This window comes from Rosa chinensis, chromosome 5 (genome assembly GCF_002994745.2).
Source record: "Rosa chinensis cultivar Old Blush chromosome 5, RchiOBHm-V2, whole genome shotgun sequence".
NCBI lineage: Eukaryota > Viridiplantae > Streptophyta > Magnoliopsida > Rosales > Rosaceae > Rosa > Rosa chinensis.
Genome location: NC_037092.1, coordinates 78,264,460 through 78,272,076, shown reverse-complemented (window position 1 = coordinate 78,272,076; position 7,617 = coordinate 78,264,460). Strand labels below are relative to the sequence as shown.

The 7,617-nt window shown below is 35.6% G+C and overlaps 1 long non-coding RNA gene across 5 annotated transcripts; it reads left to right on the top strand.

The window, feature by feature from the left end:
• Window positions 1-2,742: 2,742 nt before the first annotated feature.
• LOC112202266 lies at window positions 2,743-6,334 on the top strand. Of its 5 annotated transcripts, none has more exons than XR_002937246.2 (8): window positions 2,743-3,042; window positions 3,118-3,202; window positions 3,367-3,412; window positions 4,131-4,229; window positions 4,344-4,470; window positions 4,892-4,976; window positions 5,105-5,190; window positions 5,461-6,334. It is a non-coding gene; the product is annotated as an uncharacterized LOC112202266 (long non-coding RNA). The 5 variants fall into 5 exon arrangements; XR_002937250.2 differs by having other exon boundaries at window positions 4,892-5,190; window positions 5,461-5,541; window positions 6,043-6,334; XR_002937245.2 differs by having other exon boundaries at window positions 4,892-5,190.
• The last annotated feature ends 1,283 nt before the right edge of the window (window positions 6,335-7,617 follow it).

The following is a 7,617-nucleotide window of genomic DNA, read 5'->3' as shown; positions in this document are numbered from 1 at the left end:
TGTTTATAGTAACAGATATCCGTGTGAAATAAATATATGTGGACCCACAATAATTTATACAATAAAAATATCTACAGAAATGAGTGTGAATAAACAACAGAAACACAGATGTCTGTGTAAAAACTAAAATATTTTCACACGGTTATCTGTGTGCATATCAATTCACACTGATTTTTTATGTAAGTATTATAAATTAATTTATTTAAAAATCGTTAATTTTTGATGTTATATGAATTATGAAGAGACGGATTTCTGAGACAATAAGTTTTCGATACAGATGTTTGTGTGAAATGAGCAACACACGAATATCTACGTGAAATGTAGATACATATATCTGTGTGAAAAGAAAAACTTGTTACTGGATTCCGTGTGAAAAGAAAAACTTATTACTGAATTCTGTGAAAAGGGATTACTAGAGAGAGAATTCCGCGTAAACAATCTATTGACAATTGACATGGTACTGTTGGATTACTGAGGTAAATACAACGGATATCAGTAGCAAAGATAAATGTATTTCACACGGATTTTCGTGGCAATTCTGCTTATAACTAGGCCTCATCATATGGCCCTTGGGCCCTAAGCCCGCCCGGCCCGGCCCTTCCATTAGGGCGGGCCGGCCCGACCCTTTTTTATTTAGGGTAGGGTATGGGTCACACAAATAAAGCCCAGCCCTACCCTACGGCCCAGCCCGGCCCTTAAAGCCCGGCCCTAAAATTTATATTTTATTTTTGTTATTTTCTATTACATGTGTTATATGTATAAAAGTAATAAAACTATGGAAGTGCATAAAATTATTTCAATCTACCATATTAGGAAATGAGTCTTTTAAATTGATCCATATTTTGAGAAGAAAAAAATAATTTTTTTTAAAGAATTAACCGTTAATTCGGCAAAAACGCCGCCGTTTTAATATAATCTTATGGGTATTTTAATATTTACCAATAATTACTGTTAACTAATTAACTGTAATAATTACAAAGCTATTATTTCAAATTGGACAATATATTCATGTAATACCAATTTTGAAATAAATCAAGTAATCAACATAACTAAAAATAATCAATTGGTCGAGTTGAAACCTTTTTACCAATGTAATGTTAACTTCTTAATGAGCAAAATGGGGGACGAAATGGAATTTTTTAAAATGAACCGCTGGATGTTGTTTGCATATGAATATATGTTAGTGGTAGAAATTTCAACAATTTCCGCATTCGGTTGGACCTCGATCTACTCGGTCAACTCAATACCCTAAATAGAACATAAAACAAATATGTTCTTAACCAGTCCTTGGCAATTCACTTTTTTCGATCTTTCAGCTCCCACACTCTCATGGGTAGGGGGTCTACTTATGGATGTCAAAATTCCGCAACGTTTGTCCGCGCATGGTGCCGCTCCCCTTAGGGAAGTTTGCTTGTGCAAAGCGTTGACCGCTCCATTAGGTGCCTTATTCACGGCGGATCGGCCTAATTTCTTTACACAATACCTATCACTATTGTATAAACATATAAGAATTTTCAGATTGATCGATTTTCATTTCAAAATTTTTAGATCGCACATAATCCTTATATGTCTTGTAATGTAGTATAACTAGTTTATTAGGCTTGTTACCCTCCATGAGCAAAATGAGGGACGAAATGGAATTTTTTAAAATGAACCGCTGGATGTTGTTTTCATATGAATATATGTTAGTGGTAGAAATTTCAACAATTTCCGCATTCGGTTGGACCTCGATCTACCCGGTCAACTCAATACCCTAAATAGAACATAAAACAAATATGCTCTTAACCGGTCCTTGGCAATTCACTTTTTTCGATCTTTCAGCTCCCACACTCTCATGGGTAGGGGGTCTACTTATGGATGTCAAAATTCCGCAACGTTTGTCCGCGCATGGTGCCGCTCCCCTTAGGGAAGTTTGCTTGTGCAAAGCGTTGACCGCTACTTTGGACGCCTTATTCACGGCGGATCGGCCTAATTTCTTTACACAATACCTATCACTATTGTATAAACATATAAGAATTTTCAGATTGGTCGATTTTCATTTTAAAATTTTTGGATCGCACATAATCCTTATATGCCTTGTAATGTAGTATAACTAGTTTATTAGGCTTGTTACCCTCCATGAGCATTGTCAGATTGATCAATTTCCATTTCGAAATTTTTGGCCCGCCCGAATAAGCCATATTTTTTTTTCTATTTTTTAATTACGTTTCTCTTTTTTCTATAATATGCAATTTATCTCTTTCTTTGTAATTGATTTCATAAGTTTTGTTTTCTTTAATTTCTATTTTCTTTGTTAGACAACAATTAATATTGGGAGATTTATATAGATAGTTAATTGAATATAACCACCTTAAGTAATATTAATAAATGTTATAAGTTACAAGTATTATATTAATATAAAATATGTTCAATAAAAAACAATGAGTCTTATATCACCAATATATACCATTAAGCCATATTTTGAGAAGAAAAAAATAATGTTTTTTTTTTTGTTAAACAAAATAAGGCCTTTTTTGGCCCATTTCAGCCCTATTTGGCCCTATTTGAGGGCCGGCCCGACCCGGCCCTTTCGGCCCTAACGGATCGGGCTTTTCGGGTGGGTAAGGGTTAGCATATTTAAACCCTGGCCCGACCCTAAATTTTGTTGACTTTGACTAGGCCCGGCCCGGCCCGACCCTAAGCCCTAAAATTTAGGGTAGGGCCGGCCCTAGCCTGGCCCATGATGACCCCTACAAGTTATAACCAGCAGATGGATCCAAATCTGAAGCGTATCAATCCATGTCCTTCTCCCCCATCCCTAAAGCGTATCGATGTCCTTCTCCCCCAAATCGATTCAGCCATATCAGAGGTCTGGAAGCGGTCGTAGGCGACAACAATTTGGTAGCTCCCCCAATTTCGAAGCAGTGTCTCTACCCATTGCTGCCTATCTCTATCATTCAATTCAATCTCAGTCCATCGCAGCCAATTGTGTGACCTGATTGGAATTGGGTTATAGATACATCCCACTGATCTTGGTTACTCTCCACCCGTACCCATGAAGACGTATAGTTACTGATTCTTCTTTCTTTAACTTCCTGCAATCATGTGTTTTATTGATGGTTGTTATTTGTTGGACAGAAAAAGAGGGTTTCTCTACTAATGGCGGCTGCAACCTTTCAAGTGGCTGCAGTTGGTCCTCTCATTGATCTGGCCATTACCCAAGGTATCTACCTGTTGTCATTGAAGTAGTTTCACAAATTTTAGATTAGTCCTTGAAATTAAGGTAGTGCTCTTTTTAAGTGGTTTTGTTCTGAATTTTTCTGCATTTGATTTTGATTGGGTTTGTCTGCTGATATCTATAAAGTTTTTAATTTACTGCTGTTGTAGGTGTGGACTGTGTTGATAGAAGGTGAGTCTCACCTTCCTGCATCAGGTAACATTCTCTCTTTCCTCTTTTTTTTTTGGTAATGTTGTTTTTATTCTCTCGGTTGTGCTCATTACTTATTTCGTCTTTTTTTCTGTTCTCTGATTTCTGTAAAATATATGTTGTTATTTGATGGTTGAGTTTGCTCTTATGTGTCTTTTCAATTTTTATTTATTTATATATATATTTTTGTATGTGCCTGAGTTTATACTTTATAGTATGGTATTCCCTGGCCTTTTATTTATATACACATACACTGTACACACACAGACAATTGAATATTGTCCTCTTCAGCCATTCACTTAGCTCATGTCCCTATTCATTACGTAGATATTTTAGTCTTCTTCTCAATATTGTTATTGGCACTTATAGCAATTGTAACAGACCAGCCACTTCTCCTTCAAATCTCAAGCTGAGGAGACTGTCTCACTGCAGTTGTTAATATCTCCTGAAATCGCAAAACCAAAAGTTTTAATGACTAAGGAGCTGCATTGTAACTTGGCAGACTTAGAGACACTGAACTATGTAATTTGGAGAGTGTTTCAAAATCGCAGAAATCACAAAGATTTGCCAATATAATGCAAGTGTGTTTCAAAATGACTGTTACTTATTCTCGGGAAATGTTTGGTCTCCAAACCTTTTAAGTCCTGATAAGTTTAAAATATATCCTTTCGTTGTTTTATTTATTAATTGTTTCTTATCCTGTGTGGTTGTTTGAATGTTTCAGAGCCATTAATGGTGTATAAGAGCTTAGTTGAGCAAGGGAAGCTGCAACATGATCCGAATCAAGAAGTCATGGATTCTCAATTGGAATACTTGCTCCGAGGTTAGAGCAGTATGAGAAATAATGGGGGAATATCATTTAACAGCTTTTCAATTTTGAGCTTAATTTTAAAGTTTGAGGATTGAAAGCTTGAATCTTTATATTCAATTTTTGCAGGCAAGTCATCCCAATTGAGAATGCGATGGAGGATTTTAATGGAGGAAGCTGAGAATAAGCAGAAGGATGACATGTGGACATCAGTGAACAACCAAAGGAATAAGCTTTTCCAGAGATGGATATGCAAGTAAGCCAAACTAGAACTCAGCTTATTAAAGATGCTTAGAAATCTGTACTGTTTTGCTTTTCATATTCTTCATATCGGCTGCAAAAACCTTGGAATTTAAGTTCCATCATCGGAATAGAATTTATACAGATGTAATGGCTCCTTGCTCTTTAGATTGAAATTCTGTACGATATTATTCATGTGCTTTCTAGGACGTATTCAGAGAACCCTGGAATTGGAATTTGAAATGTTTTGATTGTTGTTTTTCGTTGGGGTTCAATTGCTCTAGGGGTTTTTGAATCCCAAACCTAAATTCAAGAAATTTCAGCATACATTTGAATTGTGAAATGTGATGCATCTCAAGAGTTGGCCATAATTAAAGGTTTAACAAGATTTGTATTGTTTTAATATTAATGCTAATATGTTCATATGTATTCTGTAGGTATGCTATTGATTTGTTTTAATTGAGGTGAGAAAAGGAATCTAGAAGATAATTATCTCAGTTCTTGATTGTGCTCATCGCCTACGTAAGTGTGGCTCCTTCAAATGGATTAAGAGACTGCAGTGAAAATTCTCCCTCCGCCTCTTCAAATCCCTAATTCCATCTCTGATCTTGAAAATTTCCTGATTTGAATTTTCTGTGGATTTTTTGTAGCGGACGCTGCTGTGAAGAAGAAGGTTGAGTAGATAATGCCCATTGCCACCGGCCACGAGCTAGAGGAGCTTGCAGCTGAAGTTGAGGTGACATTTATGTTTTCCGAATCTCATTTCTGTATTCTTCCAACTTTGTGTTTATGCTGTTTAGAAATTGATTTGATATCCTGTGTTTGTTGGAATGGAAAATGTTGGATAAGAAGTTGAGATTGTGACTGAATGTGGAATCTTGCTTTATTTCGTTAGTTGTTATTCTAGCTCAGCTTTTAAATCACAATTATATTTCCTTTCTGATGATGCCGGTTCAGAAGCTAAGGGAGTAGTCAATAATATGCTGGTTTTACTGGTTGAATGCAGTCTTTGATTTGCATTTTTCAACTTTCTAAGGGAAAGAATATTCTGGAAATTGACCATCCCGAAGGTCCTTTCGGCACAAAGGTTAGTGTGTTATGAAATTTTAGTAAAATTAGACTCCGTAGTTTATTATTGCAGAATGGTTCAAAAATTGGTTTATCTAGCTTTCTGCTATGTAATCTGAGGGTGAGTTAGAATTGTATAATGTGAAAAGATGATCAAATTTGTTAGTGAGTTTTCTCATATATTAAGAGATATTGTTCTTTTAAGTTTATGGTGTTATAATTTGCACTTGTTGTACGGTGTACTGGCCTTCTTAGTGATGTTGTTGTTGAAGTTGGAGAAATGTGATTCCATCTTCACAAGGTATGTTTTGTTTCTTTCATGTTTCCATTTACATTATTTTGACAGGTATATTTTTGTCACATGTAGTTACTCGTTATATAGATTGGAATAACTTTTTAACTTCAAATACAGTTTACTAAGAAAATGATCTCAAATTTTATATACACGATGTTATAATGGTAGTTGACTTTAAACTTTTATTGGGTTCCCAAGTTAACACGTTAATTGTCTTCGATGCAGTTTCATTTGCTCTCTCTTAGCTAGTGATGGGAACTATTCTTGGACAAGGGGGAAAATCTTAGTGATATTTCACCTCCAACAATAATTTATTCTGGAAAACAGCCTTGTTTTTTGTAATCCAAGAATTTACTTTGGTATGAAATGTATTTTGCTAGGAATGTAAAGAACATCTTGCTATGAATGTAAAGTTTGAATATTTTCGATTGAGTTGTGGATTTGTTCACTTTATTGTAACTATTTGAAGTATATTTATTGTAGAGAAATAAAAGTATTACTATGTTCAGGTTGCAAATTAATTAGTAGAAATATTTTTTTTTTAACATGCTGTCACTTTTACACACATAATTCAGTGAGAGTTAGGGTACAGGGATCTCACACGGAAATCTGTGTCAATAAGGTAATAGGTTTTGACAGAGAAATCAGTATGAGTTGTATCTCACATAGTAATCAGTGTGAAATAGAGTATATATTTGGCACAAAATTCCGTGTGAAATAAAGTTGTTCATATGGATTGCATTCAATTACGGTATTTTATATTTATGGAAAGACAGTGGGGCCCACGTCTAATATTTACACGGACAAAATAATCCGTGTGAGATGAGTATTACCTTCCCTCCAAACCACACGGTAACTCAATCTATGCGTGTACTGTAGGTAAAAGCTATCACGCACTGAAATCCGTGTGAGAAAATCTTATTACACACAGATTAAAATCTGTGGGTGATTGTTGTTTTGCACATGAGAGAGAGAGAGAGAGAGAGAGAGAGAGAGCTATTGTTAACTGGTTGCAAATGCAAAAGAAAGAGAGAAAAGGAGAGGCCAAGTTGTAGGCGAGGAGAGAAGAGCCAAAATTGGGGGAAATGTGGTAAAAAAATTTGAAGACGTGTGTATCAAGAAAATTACAATGTGTATATAATATTACCCTAATTGGCCTTGCTACAACAAGTAGTTTTCTTCATTCTTTTTTCATCTTCCACGCTAATCAAGGATAAAACCGTGCTGCCAACTAAATGTGTAAATGAGCTTGGATGAGCCAATGAGAGTTGGCAATAATGCAAGGTTCGAAAAATCGCTAGGCGCTAGTCGGGCGGTGGCTAGAGGACTAGCGCCTAGGAGGGTGCCTAGACGGCGCCTAGGCGGTTTTACTTTTTAAAATTTTTTAATATATTTTTATAACATATGAAATATAAATAAGAGTTTATAACTTTATATAGAGTTAAAAAATATATAAAGGCATGTTATAATTTTTAAATAAGAATATAAGAGCAAGCCCAAGCCCATGAATCCATCATCCAAAATAAATCAAGCCATCCAACTTTCTTTCTCTCTAAACCCCTAATTCATAAACTCAGCCGCTCTCTCCCCCTTTCTCTCTACAACTCCGAAACTCTCTCTCATCTCTCTTGAGTAGTTTGCTTCTGATTTAGAAGAAAAAAGATCAATGTCTCGTACTATTCACAAGTTTACAGGAGGCAAGCCTCCAAGGAAGTAATTATTTGAGGCTGGTGGCAGATTGGTTGAAGACGAAGCTCTTGATTTTGGGATCAAAACGTCGGAGTCAAAGTGGTCAGATGC